Source organism: Equus quagga, chromosome 17 (assembly GCF_021613505.1).
Source record: "Equus quagga isolate Etosha38 chromosome 17, UCLA_HA_Equagga_1.0, whole genome shotgun sequence".
NCBI lineage: Eukaryota > Metazoa > Chordata > Mammalia > Perissodactyla > Equidae > Equus > Equus quagga.
The window spans coordinates 10,562,465-10,579,172 of NC_060283.1; positions in this window are offsets into that span (position 1 = coordinate 10,562,465).

Genomic DNA, 16,708 nt, shown 5'->3' on the forward strand with positions numbered 1-16,708 from the left:
TCCTTTGGAAGAAAGGTACCATAACAGGGGTCTGGTTCAGAGCACATGTTCCCTGGGGGCCTGACCTGGTCCAGCTGCCAGGCTGCATCCTCTCCCCTCTATGCTCTGCTTGCCCTGCCCTCTGAGTGCCTTCAGGCCCGATTCCGACAGAGTTTGGCCAGGTGTCTTTGCAGACAGCCACCAGCGTTGTGGGCAGACTGGAGCTGGGGAGGAGGACAGGAGTGAGGGCACCAGAATGGGCGACAAGCCATAGACTGGTCCTGCTCCAGCTGCCCGGCTGTGCTCCCTCAGTTCGGTGCCAAATTCCCACTCTGGCCTCAGTTTCCCTCTGGGTCCCAGTGGGGATAATAACATAGCTCCTCCTCCCAGGGGGGCTGTGTGGATTAACTAATTAATGAGCGTGACATCGTCTGCTTCCACAAAGGGGCTGATTAAATGCTGAGTGTTGTTATTAGAGCGATGGAGGGTGTGTGACAGGCAGAGTCGACTGGAGACAGATCTGCTCCCCTCGCCTCCTCCCCACCCCCTTCCTCCGTCTGCCCCACACTCTGCAAGCTGAACATCTTGCAAGACGAAACCAAGATGATTTTTGGCACCCCCAAAGACAGTGTATAACTTTTGCGCATTTCCCCTGTACTGGAATGTGAGTCACAGCCGAGCTTCGGAGCGCAATCTGTCTCCGACAGCTGGCACAGCTGTGCCCTGGCCCAGACTCTCGGCTTCCAGCAGCTGCAGAACGAGATGGCTTGGCCAGTGATTGCTTCAGGATAGAGGTGCCTGCAGAAAGACAACTGCAGAATTCCTGGGCTGGGCACCAACCCCCTCATGACATTGCCCGGTGGTCCCAGGGACTGAGTGACCACCTTGCCTCACAGCCTGAGGGAGGGAGAGCCAGCATGGCCCTCTGGCTTAAGGTTGGGGGAATTCAAAGCATGCAGGATTTTAAAGTATAAAGTATCTGCTCATGGCCCTGGGAGATCTGATGACTATATTTTAGCTTGGATGCAGGATATAGGATGACAAATGAAATCACAGCTCTGGGTCATGGTGCCTTTAGCCAAGCTTGTTCCCAGATGCAAAAGCCCAGAGACCCCTGAGTGGAATAGTGAATGTGACTTTCCCAGTAGCCGATGTGGGATCGTTGTCTACCGCCAGGTGCTAGGTCCCCCATCCCTGAGTGTTGTAGGGTGCCAGCTCCCACCCTGAGTCCTGGTACCCGTGACGGGGTGGGTGGGAAGGAATGGCTCAGTCCTGCCACCAGGTAAATAAGTCTGCATCTGACAACCAAGGGGAATGTTGTTTACCCAAATAGCACAAACTCAGCCTGCCTGGGGAGGCCGGGAGCAAAGCTCTGGAGGCTGAGCTGTCAGACTCCCACAGGGAGAGAAATTAGCCAGTTGCGAGGTCTAGGAAATGCATGTGAATTGGGGTTTGGGGTGCCTGGAGTCAGCTCTGGATCATTCGGGGCATCTCCTAGTGGGATTTCAGCCCTTCTTCCCTCTGAAAACTGTTGCTCTCCCTGCCTTCTTGTCCCTCCTGCTACAAGATACAGGAATGGGTCACAGAGCAAATAGCCTGGAAGTGGGAGCTGGACCACCCAGAGATCAGCCACCACTGGGACGTGCTCAGGTCCTGTGCAAGAGGCAAGTTGTTCCCTCCCACCAGAGGGGAGCCTACAAGCCCATACCTTTTACCTGAGTAAACACAATTTGCAGTCAGGGTCTCAACAAATCTATGTGATAAAGGGGATGGTGATGGAGGAGATGCTGGAGGAGGTGACAGTGATGGTTGTTTGGGTGGTCATGATGATAGAGAGGGGAGAAAGGACTGATGGCTTCCAAGGGGAAGTTTTGGGAGGTTTTTCCATTCCTGCCTTATCCTCCATTCACTGTAGTATCACCAACACTTTCGCTGTAATGCCCAAAGGATTAGGGGATCCTTGCATCTCATTAAACCAGCCTATTTGTAAGTGTCTGCTCTCTGATGGGCATTGTAGTAACTAGTTTTTCTCCTTGGGGCGATGGGGAGTTGCGGGAGTGTAAACACAGATGTCTCAGGGGAAAGCCTGCGTGCTTACTGACTAGCGTGATTCATCTGCGCTTTCTGGACACCAGTAACAAGAGCAGAGAGTCTGTCCTCTTGAGGGTGTTCATCCATCCACCCATTCACCCACCCAATCATACTCCCACCTGGCTCTTCACCCACCTGTCCATCCACTCACCCATCCCTCCACCCAGTCTGTCCATTACCCAACTACCTAGTCATCCCCTCCTTCATCAATCCACCCTCTCCTCTATCCACTCACTCACCCATCCACACATCCATCCATCCAGCCAGCCAGCCATCTATCTGCCAACTCATCCACACATCCATCCATCCAAGCACTCATCCACACATCCACACATCCGTCCATCCTTCCACTCATCCACACATCCAGCCATCCTTCCACTCATCCACACATCCATCCATCCTTCCACTCATCCACATATCCAGCCATCCAGCCGTCCATCCATCCAGCCATCTGTCCACCCACTTATCCACTCATCCACACATCCATCCATCTATCCATCCACCTATCACTTCAATCATGTCCTATTGATTCCTCCTCCTAAATATCTTTAAAACTATCCACTTGTATCCATTTCCGCTGGTATCACCTTTTGTCTCTCTTCAAGGCAACTGCAACAGGTTCCTAACTGCTCTCACTTCTCATCTGCTTTCCACTCCACGGATAGTGTGACCTTTTATAAATGAATATCAGATTACATTGTGTCACTCCTTAAAACCCTGCTGTGGTTTCTCATTCCTCTTAAAATACAGACTCCAATCTTTTTAGGTATGACATATATAGTAAAGCATACAGCTTGGTGAACTGCCACATATGTATATACCTGTGACCACACCCAGATGAAGATACAGAACATTTCCACTTCTCTGCCCTTCTCTGGTCAATACCTCCTCCCCAAAGTAACCAGTATTCGGACTTCTATGCCATAGATAGGTTTTTCCTGAACTTTCTAGTAATAGAATCATAGAGTATGTGCTCTTTTGTGTCTGCCTTCTTTTGCTCAACATTATGTCTGTGAGATTCATTTATGTTATTGTGTGTATCAGCAGTTCGTTCTTTTTTATTGCTGTGTAATATTTCATTAGATGAACATACCATGATTTGTTTGTCTATTCTGCTATTGATGGATACGTGGCCTTTTCCAGTTTGGGGCTCTAATGAACAAGGCTTCTAAGAATATTCTGGTACAAGTCTTTTGGTGAATATTGCACTTAGATCTCTTGGGTAGTATAGTAGGCAGAATAATGGTCCCCCAATGACGTCCATGTCCTATTCCCCAGAACCTTGAATATGTTAGATTACATGGCAAAGGGGCATTAAGGTTGCAGGTGGAATTAATGTTGCTAATCAACTGACCTTGAGATGGGGAGATTATCCTGGATTAGCCGGTGGACCCAATGTAATCACCCAACTCCTTATCAGCAGAAGAAGGAAGCCGAGTGAGAGAACCAGAGAGATGGCAGCTTGAGAAAGACTCGACCAGCCACTGCTGGCTTTGAAGATGAGCCAAGGAACGCAGGTAGCCTCAAGAAGCTGGGAAAGGCAAGGAAATGGGTCATCTCCTAGAGAGTCCAGAGGGAACACAGCCCTGCTATCACCTTGATTTTAGTCCAGTGAGACCCGTTTTGGACTTCTGACCTTTAGAACTATAAGATAATAGATTTGTGTTGTCTTAAGCCACCAAGTGTCTGGCAATATGTTACAGGAGCCCTAGGAAGCTAATACAGGCGGATGCCTAGGAGTGCAATTGCTGGGTCAAAGGACGGACTGAAGACTCAAACTCTTCTCATGGTCTCCGCCATCCACCGTGTCTGGCCCGCCCACATGTCCACCCGCATCTCAGGCCACTCTCTGCTCTGCCCTCCACGCTCCAGCCAAGCTCTTCCTCAAAGACTCTCTGCGGGGATGGCCCGCCCCTCCCCCACTCTTCAGCGATCACTTCCCAGGATGCTTCCTCGAGGTCGGGTTCCCTGGTGCTGACGTGCTCCCCAAGCACCCTGTCCCTTTCCTTTGGGGCACTTATCAAGGTTTGCCATGCCGTATTCATTTAAGCAGTTGAGTTTGCCCCAGACTAGAAGCTCCATGTGGCAGGGGCTGGGCCACCACTTTGTCCTCAGTGCTTAGTGCCTGGCACAGAGTACGGCCCGCAGCAGCTGCCTGCTCCATGGTGAATGAACTGTTTCTGTTGGATAGGGAGGGGGAGTTGTCGTCTGGGGGCAGCGAGGATGTCAGAGAGAGTGCGGAGAGGAGGAAGGAGGAGGAAGGAAGAAGCTACGAGGACAGACGGAGAGAAAGAAACTGCCACCCTGGAGATCCCCATGGCCCAGGTTCTGCCTGCAGCTTCAGTCTCATTTCTCCTGCTCACCCAGCATCCCCAGGGCGAGAAGACTCTTGAAAACTGTTCATGTGGATCAAACCCACAGGAGGGAAATGCCGCTCTCGTAGTGAGAAAGCCCTGTCTTCGATGGCTTTCCAGGGACCTGTGACTCATGTTTACTGCCTTGGAAACTGTCAGCCAGCCCCCTGAGGTGGGAGGGGTTTTATGAGTCTTGAGGTGACCAAGACTCGGAGAGGGGTGGTGAGTTGCCCAAGGCTCCCCGACATCTTAGAATCAGACCTGAAACTGGCGTTCTTGACTCCTAGCTCGGTGGTGGGGTGGGGTAGGGTTGCCAGATTTAGCAAAAAAGAAAAAACAAAACAGGACACGCAATTAAATTTGAATTTCCGATGAACAACAGATAATTTTTTAGTATAAGTACATCTCAAATATTGCACAAGACATACTTATACTAAAGAGTTATTGTCGTTCATCCGAAATTCAAATTTAACTGAGCATCCTGGGGTTTTTTTTTTTTTGGTTTTTGGGTTTGTTTGTTTTTTTCGCTGAGGAAGATTTGCCCTGAGCTGACATCCACTGTCAATCTTCCTCTTTCTGTATGTGAGCTGCTGGTGCAGCATGCCACTGACAGACGAGTGGTGTAGGTCTGTGCCCGGCAACCAAACCCCAGGTGCCAAAGCGGAGCGCACTGAACTTAACCACTAGGCCACCGGGGCTGGCCCACGAGCATCCTGTATTTTATCTGGCAATCCGGGGGAGGAGGGTAGGACTGCAGTGAGAGAGTGGGGATCAACCTCTGCTTCACTACCAAGCAGGCCTTTCTGGGGACCCGAGTCCCCAGGCTGTCCAGAACGCAGCCTGTTCATCCCTTGGACAGAGCTGGCCACCCTCTGACCTCTTTGGCCTCCTTGAGTCCCCCTCCTTGGCCTCTGAGCAGACCCCAGCCTTCTGCCGGGTCGCTGGTTCTCAGCTTAGTACATGGGATCATTTGCCCAGGCCCAGGCTGCACCCCAGGCCCGTTACAGCAGAATCTTAGACTCAGGCATCAGGAGTTCAGAAAGCCCCCTGGTGCATCCAGCATGCAGCCAAGGCCGAGAACCCCTGAGCCAGCAGGGCCCGCATCTTCCCTGCTGAGTCGTGTTAGTTCCGCCTTCGCCCACTGGAAGAGCTGCCCTTTTGCAAACCGTTCTGCCAGGGCCCGCCCTGCCCTCGGCTCTCTCGGCCCTTGCTGGTTGATTCTCAGGAGCTTCGGTTTCAGAGAATGACTGTTTCTGTCTATCCCCAGGCTCATCAGGAAAGCAGGGCTGGAAGACCCTCTTCTGGATCCCTGTGCCCCCTGTGTACTGACCACAGGCGACGGCATCTGGAGGACTGGGGGAGCTCCTCGGGGTTCCGGGGAAAAGGTCAGGCAGAAAGCAGGTCGTTCTTTGAGCTGATTCTTTTATTCTAGGAGCCCAGTCCTCAACGCGGGGTTGAATCTGTCAGCTGGAGGGGTCTCTGTAGCTGCCCATACTTCAACCCCACAGCACATCACGTCCTTGTGATTGCTCACCAGGGTCTGTCTTCCTCACTAGACTCAACTCCAGGAGGGCGGGGGACGGGTCTGTCTTCTGTGTCCCCAGACCTAGGCTGGTGGCTGGAGCAGGGGCTCAATTAATATTTGTGGATGAACCCTTGGTAATCGTGAACTCCAATCCCACCCTTGTACAGATAAGGAAATAGAAGCACAGAGAGGGGAGAGAACCTGCCCCGGGTTGCACAGCATGGCGGAGGCTGGGTTAGGACTAAAATTCAAAGGCTCTGATTCTCATGCCAGGCTCTTTCCCCCTGTCGTACCACCAGGAGGGCCCCCACCTCTACTCCAACCCCACCCCACTCAGCCCCGTTCTGCACCATCTGCCGTTCATGATCACCCACCCCCCTACATATACACACAGACAGACGCTATCTCTGTCTTCTCAAGGCTTCCCTGGCTGGAAGGGTCAGGGTGACCCTGGCAGTGGGTGGGGAGACAGGCAAAGGAGGAGGAGAGCTATATTCCGTGCGAGACACCGGAAACCCCTCTAGCCTGAAGCCCAAGCCACCAAACAGACTCGTAGGTGAAGAACTCCTGCAGAGTATGGAGGGAGCTGGGACTTCTATTTTGATAGGCCTCTTAGAGTGGACTTTGCCCTCTCTCTGCTACCTCTTATCACTGAGAAAGGACTGTACTGCCACCAAGATCCCAGAGCCTGCTCCACCCCGCCCCCCCCCCCCCAAGTCATGAAGCTGGCAGGTCCACAAGCAGCATCTAGAGCCAAGTGGAGCCCCTTCTAAAGTCTAAACTCCTCCTTTACTGGCTGTCAAACCCTCTTTGAGACTCAGTTTCCTGGTCAGGAAAATGGGTCTAATAGTATTGCTGGGGTGGGGTGGAGGGGAGGAGTCCAGGCTTGGCACAGAGTTGGTGCCCAGTCAAGATGCTTTCCCTGAGCCCTTGCCCTGGGGTTTCAGGGACGTTCTGACCGTAAGAATAGTTAGCAGAAACTCAAGGCTGATCCCCAGATTGCACAAACTGATGTCACCCATCCCCTCCTGAGCTGTGAGTCAGAAGGTGGCCTTTTTCTGGCCCATGGCCCATTGGTTAAGTTCCTGCACTCTGCTTTGGCAGCCCAGGCTTTGCCAGTTCAGATTCTGGGCGCAGACCTAGCACCTCTCATCAGGCCATGCTGTGGCAGCATCCCACATAGAAGAGCTGGAAGCACCTACAACTAGGATATACAACTGTGTACTGGGGCTTTGGGGAGAAAAAAAAAGACGAAGATTGGCAACAGATGTTAGCTCAGGGCCAATCTTCCTCAAAGAACAAAAAAGGTGAAGTAAAAAAAAGAAGGTGGGCTTTTTGGTAAATTCATGAAGGATGACAGCTTCCTAATGGACTCCAAAGGGACCAAGCACCTTCCAGAGACTTCACTGCCTTTTGAAGTCGATGTCAAGAAGGGTAAACCAGGGAGCCAGCCCAGTGGCATGGTGGTTATGTTTCCGCGCTCCACTTCAGCAGCCTGGGGTTTGTGGGTCCAGATCCTGGATGCCGACATACACACCACTCATCAGGCCATGCTGTGGCAGCATCCCACATACAAAATAGAGGAAGATTGCCAAAGATGTTAGCTCAGTGCCAATCTTCCTCACCAAAAGAAGAAGAAGAAAGGTAAGCCAGCATGTGCACTGCAAGGCCCTGGAGGCAAGTTTGCAAGGGTCTCCCTGGGAGAGTAGCCATCAGAGGGGACAGAATCAGACAGGCTGCAGCGGCGGGCGTGGTGGACCCAGGAAACCACAGCCCAGCCTTGGATCTCAGATACCCTTTTCTTAGTAGTTTAAAAAAAGTTGTTTTTGTGGTTCAATAAACATAACATAAAATTAACCATTTTAACTATTTTTAAGGGTACAATTCAGGGGCCTTAAGTACATTCACATTGTTGTGCCACCATTTCCAGAACTTTCTCATCATCCCATTCTGAAACTCTGGATCCGTGAAACAAGAACTCCCCGTTCCCCCTCCCCCCTCGTAACCACGTGCTGCTTTCTGTCTCTATGAATTTGACTGTTCTGGGGACCTCGTATAGGTGGAATCACACAGTATTTGTCGTTTGTGTCTGGCTTATTTCACTTAGCGAATGTCTTCAATGTTCATCTATGTTGTAGCGTGTGTCAGGATTTCCTTCCTTTTTAAGGCTGAATGATATTCCATTGTATGGATAGACCACATTTCAACCATCAGCGGGCGTTTGGGTTGTTTAAACTTTTTGGCAACAATAATAATAATGCTCTGAATGTGGGTCTACAAACATCTGGTCAAGTCCCTTCTTTCAATTCTTTTAAGTGTATGCCCTTGTCAGAAGGTAAACTGAGGCACATCAAAAGTTCTAAGAGTTCATTTGAACAAACATTGATTCGAGTCAGGCAGCATCCGGTCTAGCAGACAGGAAGGAGCTCCGAGGAGCTGGAGAGAAGGAAAAACGTTTATAGGCAGAAGGAGCGGGAGCAAGAAGTTACACGAGGTGAAAAGTGAGTTGGTTGTTGCAAAGCTACTTTCCCTCAGAGGCTGGCAGGTGTCTATGAGGCAGGTCACCCAGCTAGCGCCGATCGGGCGAGTCCTGATGGGTTGGTTAAGATTCCATCGCTGGGAGGGCCGAAACCGTAATCAAGCTAAGTCTCAGTTTGGTGACGTGGGCCTTAGCATAAGCAACTCCATTTTGGGGCCTGTTGTCTTGTTTTTAAGACCTAGAAGTGGAATTGCTGGATCGTTTGGTAATTTTATGTTTAATTTTTGGAGGAATTGCCATACTGTTTCCGAATGCCCATTTTGCATCCCCACCAATAACACACAAGGATTCCAATTTCTCCACATCCGTGCCAACACCTGTCATTTTCTGTTGGCTTATTTTTTATAATAGGCATCTTAATGGGTGTGCAGTGGTATCTCACTTTGATTTCCCTGATGATTGGTGATGTTGAGCATCTTTTCATGTGCTTATTGACCATTTTTAAGTAGGCTTTTTTTCTTTTCTTAGTGAGTTAAAAGTTACATACTAATCCTAAGTGTGTACAGCTTAATTTATTAATTAATGGGGTAACCATCATCCAGATGAAAGTTTAGAACATTCCAGCATCCAAGAAGAGTCCTTCACGCCCCTTCCTAGTCAGTACTTCCTGAAGGAAACCACCATTCTGACTTCTGTCACCATGGGTGATGTTGCCTGTTCTAGAACTTCAGATAAATGGAATCATAGAGTATGTTTATTTCTGTGATTGGCTTCTTTCACTCATTGTTCTATTTATGAGATACATCGATATCATTGTATGTGGCAATAGCCCATTCTTTTTCATTGCTGTATAGTGTTCCATTGCATGAATATACCACAATCTATTAGGATTAATCATATGAAATTGCTAATCTTCAACCTTTTTATCTACAAAAAGTGGCCATTCTATAAGGCTCAACCTAATATTTATCCTTTCTATAGTTGATGGATATTTGCTGCTGTGAACATCTGTGTATGTGTCCTGGTGAGCATATGCATGCACCCATTTCTGTTGAGTATATTCCTGGGGATAGATTTGCTGCATCATAAGATATATGTATGTTGGGTTCAGTCACTTCTTCTGGTTTTACAAAGTGGTTTCACCAATTTACACTCCCATCAACCACGTATGAGAGTTCCAGTTGCCCCACATCCTTGCCAACCTTTGTTATGGTCACTCCTTTCAGTTGTAGCCAATTTTCCAGCCACCTTTTGTGGAATGCGTCCTCAGCTTTTGTTCCCTTCTCCATCCACTGCAATGGCTCGATGGGTCAGAGCTGACTGCCCTGGGCTCCCCCGAGCGTCTGAAAGCATCTTTATATGGGTTGGGCAGGAGGTCAGTTAACCCCCTGGTCAGGGCTGGTCTAAGCTCTGCCCCTTGGAGCTGCTCAGCAATGAACGTGTCATGTTGTGATTCATAAGAAATATGTATCTGGTCATCCAGGTGAACAAAATGTATTTCTCATCTATTTGGTCTTCCTCTACAGTTCCCGGCTTACAGCTCTAAAACCCTTGGACTTGCCTTTTAGATAAGAGCAATGGGACCATCTTTGGTTACAACACTTGATCTCTTGTCCTTAGTTCTTGAAGTTACTTCAGAGCCATAAAGGTGAAATGGTGTCTTGTCATTCATAACAAACCCCTTTTTGCCACAACTGGGTTTATGTTATGAGGTGACTTTTGGAAAGCACCTAAGGATGGGGCCTGGTTGCCAGGGGAACCAGCCATAAATAAAAAGGTGTAGCTTTCAGCCCATTTTCTGATTTCCAGGGAGGGGAGAGGGGCTGGTGGTTGAATCAATTACCAATGGCCAACGAGTTAATCAATCAGGCCTATAAGGAAGCTTCCATAAAACCCAAAAAGTGGGGATTTGGAGAGCTTCCAGGCTGGGGAACCAGGACGCTTCCATGTGCCACCATGCTGGGCCCCAACCTCCACAAGGACAAAAGCTCCTTTGTTCAAGGCCTTGTCCACCATATCTCTTCATCTGGCTGTTGATCCGTATCCTTTGATATCCTTTGCAATAATCCAGTAATCGAGTGAGTAAACCGGTTTCCTGAGTTCTGTGAGCTTCTCTAGCACCTTAATCCAACCCAAGGAGGCAATCGTGGGAACCTTTGATCTACAGCCAGTCTGTCAGAAGCACAGGTAACAACCTGGCCTTGCAACTGGCATCTGAACGGAAAGGGGGTCTTGCGGGCCTGAGTCCTCATCTGTAGGATCTGGTTCTATCTCTGGGTAGATAGTGTCGGAATTGAATTCTCAGACACCCTGCTGGTGGAGGAGCATTGCTTGGTGGTGTGTAGAGGCCCTCCTCTACCCCATCCAACACACACACACACAGACAAACACAGACACAGACACACACACACACTGGAATTGGGTCCAGGAACCCAGAGTGTGACAATAAGACCGCTCAGTCAAAGCCTTTCTTCAGGACGTATACCACCAGGGAGCCGTGGCTGAGGACCATTGTGGAGACCCTGAGCCTCCCCCGCGGGGTGATCTGGGGCTGGGGGCTTGTGGGCTGATGCCTCAACTGCCCCTTCTATGCCTTTTCTTGGTTCCCACCTGTCCCCTTAGCCCAGCATTGTCTGTACGCTCCCCAGCGTCATAGCTGGAAAGCATGTGGCTTCTGCATATATAATATTTTTCAAATGTATGTGGATGCCATTGTGATTAATAACATTCAAATTCACTGAGAGCTTTTCCAGACTCACGTTAGTCTTTTGTGTTACATTTGCTCAGCCAATGAATACATCAAAATACAGCTATTAACAAATGGGGTGGGAATAGGTGAAATCGGGGACATGTAAGAGTTCAGAAAACAACAGTTCAGATGGGCCCTGGATGTAAGCCAATATGCCCATTTGGGGTCCCCGAAATGGGGGGTACAGAAGCTTAAGTCTCCCGCCTCCCTGGAGTCCCCTTTCCCTGAAAGATCCCATTGGAGTGGCTTGCATGCCTCTTCTTTGTACCGGGCAAGTCCAACATCCTTGTCTGTCTCTGAGAATCCCCGATGGATGCTGATGCCCCATCTCATGTTACCTCTTAGCCCAGATCTCTACAACCTCACCCCACTTCTCCACCTGCCACGGACCTTTCACCCAAGCAGTCTGGCCCTTGCCGATGGGGTGATCAAGCGGGACCACAGAGCCAGACTCCGCCATGCTGTGCCGTGGACAAGCTGACTGACCCTGGCCGGGGAACTCTCCGTCTTTTGGACTTGGGTTTCCTTATTATAGAATGGGGGCCAGAGCGGTCCCTCCTCTTCGGGCTGGCTGAAGGTCACATGAGTCGCTGTGGGTAAAGCTCTCAGTGCCGGCAGTTAGGGGACACGAGCAGTCATTTTTATTTATCCCCCCACCTACCACTACTGTGTGAAACTGATTTTACGAAAGGTTTGGGCATAGAGGAAGGGGATCACAGCCCAGCGTCAGAACAACTTACCACTGAACCTCCGACCTGAACATGGTCAGCATCTCTTGTCCATCCTCATCACAGGAAATGTCTCAGCAGCCAGCTGTCTCTGGCGTGGGCCGGATGCCATTTCCCGGGACCTGCTCACCATGCCCCTCTCTACAGCCTTCCCCCAGTCCCACAGCCTGTCACTTCCCTCTCAGCCACCCGGAGAAGATGCAAAGTTGACTTCACAGGGCATCTACGTGCTGGTCTCAATAGCTGTCATTCTAGAAGAGGCTCTAAGAGAGTGATGCTCAGTGAGGCCAAGACAGCGCCCTCAGGAGGCATCTGGGAGATCTGGAAGGGTGTTTTCCTTCATTGCAATGGGTGTGTGTGTGCGTGTGTGTGTGTGTGTGTGAGATCTGTTTATATATAAACACAAAGTAATTTCTGCATGCTTTTAACACACAGAATTTTCCAGGAATGCAGCTATTATGTACACGGAAAGAGCAGATTATCTTTGGTTTTGTTCGGACTTTTGCCAGGATTTGTTGCCCATTTCACGTCACCAGCATCAACACCGCTCGCGGTGTCTGAGTCACCACCAGGACCACCTGGGTCCGTCTGCTTCCGTGGCTGTCGTGTTCCCGGTGGTCCCACCTCTTGGAGCAAATGTCAGGCCACGTCATCCCTTCTCCTGCTGGAGTCGGCTTGTGCATTTTCATCCTGAAATTATTTTATTATAAATTGCTTTCCTTTTATTCCTCCTTCATATTATGGTTAGGAGACGGCAGTGGTTTTTTTTAAAAAGCTTGCATGAGGACATGTGTGATGATTTATAAATTTCATTTCAGCTTGGCGGAGGGGGCGTTACAAAATATTTGTCATCCACAGGGGGCTTGGGTCTGATGGGTTGCTGACCACAGCTCAAGGGCCCACCTTTGCATAATTTAAGAAACCCCTTTCTGAACCCTTGCAAACCAGGAGCGATTTGTTTCTGAAATGAAGTTCTCAGCTCGCTCGAAGGTGGAGGCTGCTGCCATCACTTATTCTTTTAAACAGCTCTTTTTCCTCTCCACTTAAAAGTCTTCAGTGGCCCTGCGTGCCCCACGGTTCAAATCAGAGTCCTCCAGCCTGGCTCGCGGGGGCCCCCTTGAGCTGCGCACAAGGCACAGCCTCATCTCGGCCCACTCCTCCATCTCGTTCTGCCATCCAGCCTCTGTGCCCATGTGTCTCCTCCGTCTGGATCCCAATCCTCACCACCACCCTCACCTCCACTTCCTGCTGTACCCGGGGACTTCCTGTTCTCCTCTTCTGCAGAAAATCAGTCCTGAAATTCCACCTCTAGAAGATGCCTCTGGAAGATCAGCTTCCTTTGGGGCCTGGGGTTGAGCAGGGGAGCGGCGGTCACTGCCGGGAGAGAGAGCAAGATCTGGTAAAGCACACTCCTCTTCCCCATCTGAGTTTGGAATGAACCGGAGAGACACAAAACAGCCAGCCAAAGATCAAAATATTTCCCTAAGCCTCTGACTTCAGATCAGTGGCCAAGAAGCCTTCTTACGATTCACCCTTGAACTTGACCTTCACCCACCAAAACCACCCAGCTCCTGGCCCAAGTGGGGATGTGGGAGGCTCCTGACTGCCAGGCAGAAGCAGACCAGTGAGGGCTTCCGAACCACACAGGGCTCGGCTGCACATGCCCCGGAGCTCCTCCCAGACTCAGACATCAGAGAAATCACTTCTCTGTTGGGGAGGAAGAGAGAGGGAACATCAAGAGAAAGGCTGGAGTGTTACTGTCATTTGGTGGACAGGATGGGAGGGAGGGAGGGAAGCTGGGGCCGGAGACACCAGTGCCCTTGGTGGTGTCGATGGCAGGTCCCAGAGGGAGCAGAAGCTGGGAGAACAAAGGCCAGAGGAAACTGTCAGAGTTAGGGACCATGCAGAGAACTTCTCGAATTTAAAATAACCTTTGATTATCACCATCATAGAAAGATGGAGCACACAGATAAACACAAATAAAACAAAACCCCATTCCATTCCTTCCATCTGGGGAGCATCAGTGCAAATAGCTCATTGTCCTCCCACATCTCTTTATGCACACATAATTTTTTTATCAAGACGAGATCATACTGTCCTTGTTGCATTGCAATCACTTTTTTTTTTTCCAGTTCACACTCTCGACCTCTCCCCGTCGATATCTGTTTCTTTTATCTGGTGCACAGCCGTATTCACATTCCTCATTGTCCTCCAAATGTCCTCTGCGCTGGTCCGTGCAGAGGTGAGTGCAGCCGGGACCCTCAGGTTGGATGCCCTTGGGTCTCTTTTGGTCTGGCAGCCCCTTTCTTATGACAACGACTTGTGAAGTCTGGACCGGTTGACTTGCCAAACGTTCCACCTTCAGGATTCGTCCCCTTGTTTCCCTCTTGTCCTGTTAAGTTCATTCCTTTGTCTCCCGTATTTCCGGTAAAATGGGTGGGCTCAATTAGGCAATTAGGACTCGATATTAGGCAACTGGGGTGAGGACACAGTTGGGGTGATGGTGGGACTTCCCCGTGCATTGCACCAGAAGCCACGTCACGTCTCACGAGAGACGCTGAATTGGTGATGATTTCTTACGGGGCTGGGCTGAAGGGTCTTCCCACCTAGAAGGACCCTTCGAGCTCCTTGCTACCATTTTAGATGTGGAAACCGAGGTCCAGAGAGAAGCCTCCTGGAGCACAAGCCTTTGCAGTTTACAGAGGGTCTTCTCCCTCCGGGGACCCCCTTGGGAGCTTCTGCATAGCCCCAAGATGCAGGAATTATGGTTTCCATTTCAAGGGAACTGAGGCTCTGTGTGGCTAAGTGACCAGAGCTGGGACGCGACCCCTGGTCTCTGCCTCCACGTCCTTTCTCTTTCCCCTGCACCAAATCCCGGAGCTCTGCCTGTCCTTCTCCATCAGCAAAGGCCTCACCATATCTGGCCCTGGAATCGTCTGTTCCCAGCCTGTGGGTCAAGCACAGGACACGCTGCTGCTCTGAGGAAGCCCTGCACCTGTCCTTGCCTTTCTGAGGGACAGACCTTCACTCCAGGCTGGGCGGCAGAGGGACACAGCTGTCTGGACCCCAGAATGTGCCAGCTCAGCAGGGCTCAGGTTCCCTTCTGGGAAGGAGGGAGAATTTTTGCAGGCAGCAGAGGACACAGAGGTGGCTCTGGGGCTCTGAAGGTGGCCCTGGCTTTGGCTGTCCTGCTGCTCCCTGGATCTCCTTCCATCAGGATCCTGCTTTTTAAAAGAAATCATTTTATTGAGGTCATATTGGCTGGCAACTTTGTGTAAATTTCAGGTGAATACCACTACATTTCAGTTTCTGTATAGACTGCATCACGTTCACCAGCGACAGTCCAGTTTCTATCCGATGCCATACATACGCACTCCTTTACCCTTTTTGCCCTCCCCCAGGATCCTGCTTTTCTCTTTCTTTCTTTCTTTTTTTTGCTGAGGAAGATTCGCCTTAGGCTAACATCCATTGCCAGTCCTCCTCTTTTTTTTTTGTTGGAGGAAGATTAGCCCTGAGCTAATATCTGGGCCAATCTTCCTCTGCTTTGTATGTGGGATGCCTCCACAGCATGGCTGATGAGTGGAGTAGGTCTGCACCCGGGATCTGAACCCGTGAACCCCGGTCCCCGAAATAGAGCACTCAGAACTTTAACCACTCGGCCACAGGACTGGCCCCCAGGATCCTGCTTTGACTTGGGGGTGAATTGGGTCTCAGAGAGTTTGGAAAGCAGCCGGCCCCGTGACGCTCAGCTGGACGTGGCAGAGCCAGGATCTGAATGCAGGATCCTGCCTCCCAACCCAGGGCAGCTGCCTTCGTACCCCATCTCCCCAGACCATCCTGGGGGAGGTCCCCACTCACCAACCAGTCCCCAGCCCAGTTAAAAGCGAGGCGAAGTAAAGAGAGTGCTGGATCAGGAGTTCTGGTCTCAGTCCAGCCTGCTTTCCACCTAGCCATGCCTATTCATTCGTTCATTTGTCGACATTCATTGTTGCCTGATGTGCACCAAACTTGAACTAAATCTGAGGGATACAGAGATAAAAACTGGTTTGGAATCAGATGGAATTGTTTTCATACCTTGGCTCCGTGACTCGCCTGTTGTGCAACCTTGGAGGAGTCGTCTGACCTCTCTTAACCTCAGTTCCCTTATTTACAAAACAGTGATAAGGCTCTTCGGTTGCTTTGTTGAGAGAATTAAATGCATGAAGAGTACTTAATGATGGGAGCTCACACTTACATGATGTTTACTATAGGCCAGGCACTGCTCTATGCATTTTATACGAATTAACTTGTTTAATCCGCATGACAGAGGTGGGTATTATTATCACCATCATCTTGGTTTTACAGATGAGGGACCTGAGGCCCAGAGACGTTAAGTGAACTGCTCAAGGTCACACAGCATGTAAGTGATAGAGCTGGGTTTCAAACCCAGCAGGCAGTCTGCTTCCAAAATAACCCATGCTTGGAATCATGCTTAGACTAGGTCCTGGCCATAATCCTTATAACCACTAGATGCTATCATCGGGTCCCAGAAGGGAAATCCTCTTCCTTCAGACACTCCCTCCCATTGTGCTTGGCCCCCAATGTCCTCTAGGACCAAAAGAGCTTGGGACTGGTGTGTCCATCCACAGCACAGTCTGAGAAGGTGTCTTAGGCAGTTAATGCTGCAATAACGCTATGTAACAAAACACCATGTGGGGGACTGGCATTGGCCACCCCAAGGTATGTCTCTTTGGCATGAGGATTATTTGGGGCTGGGACAGGGAAGGAGGCTCTGAGGAGTGGAACTTGCTTACCCTTTGTTAA